This window comes from Notothenia coriiceps, unplaced genomic scaffold (assembly GCF_000735185.1).
Source record: "Notothenia coriiceps isolate Sejong01 unplaced genomic scaffold, NC01 NC01_scaffold00000339, whole genome shotgun sequence".
NCBI classification, from domain to species: domain Eukaryota; kingdom Metazoa; phylum Chordata; class Actinopteri; order Perciformes; family Nototheniidae; genus Notothenia; species Notothenia coriiceps.
The window spans coordinates 21,619,223-21,620,314 of NW_011333040.1; the positions used below are offsets into that span (position 1 = coordinate 21,619,223).

Consider the following 1,092-nt stretch of genomic DNA (forward strand, 5'->3'; position numbering starts at 1 on the left):
GAGGTTTTTTTTGCTAAATCTGTCTAAAAAGGTCAAATATCACTTGTTTTGCATCAATCTTGATACAGAGTACTTATTATATGTTGGACTTTGGATTCCTAAAGCTTTTAGTCTACTAACCCATCATCCAAGGTTAGTTTTCACTATAAGTACAAAATATTTTTTGGACAGACACTATAATTTACATTTACATTTGAATTTTCTTTAAAATAAAAAACATCTATATTGATTCTGACTTTTCTAGATCCAACTCACAGGTTTATCATTACTTGAGAAAAAAGATTATTCATTTAACCCTTTTAGAAGGGAAGATATGGTCATTTGTTCTGGGAATGTCATTTTCGAGCCTGAAACCTGAAAAACAGGCTTGGGGCTTAATAGGTTCAAGTGAGGTAAACCTGCTGATTAGCATACGGTTAAGAAACATATATGTACATCTTTTAAGGGAAAACAATGTTACATGTAAAATTGTTATTGTACATTTTTACAGTTATGTGCTTCATGTCCCAGACTTTAAGTTTGGAGTTTATATGCCATCAAAATGGCATAATCATAAAAGACCATAAACTAGTTAGATTATTATTTAGTCTAACTAGTCATTATTTTACCCTAGTGTCAATTCTTGTATTTATGCATCTGCATACTGGTAAACAAATAAAATAAAAATAAATAACTTGAGCCCTTTCTCATTGCACAGTATTTATATGTCTTTATGACTTTAACATCTTTGTTGTACTGAAATAATAATATGTATGTGACTGTATACAACATTTAATTTACAGTATGCTAATATCTTATTCCTTCAGTAGTTGCCGGTTCGTACATGTTACTGTCAATATCAATGCACATACACTGCATTACTCAGGCTGGTGTCAGGTAGGAGATATTTACATATGTCCTTAATAGAAAGAGTGAAAGCAGGAAAGGATGAAACAGCTCCAGCTCAGAGACAGCAGAAGCTGACCTTTTCTCTCACTGTTGGTATCAACCCTTCACACATGGAACACACACACACACACACACACACACACACACACACACACACACACACACACACACACACACACACACACACACACACACACCCCCCCC

The 1,092-nt window shown here is 34.0% G+C and overlaps 1 long non-coding RNA gene across 1 annotated transcript in view; it reads left to right on the forward strand.

Moving 5' to 3' along the window:
• LOC104948833 (uncharacterized) overlaps nucleotides 1-1,092 on the forward strand; it is a 16,982-nt gene that overhangs the window by 13,816 nt on the left and 2,074 nt on the right. The window lies entirely within an intron of this gene.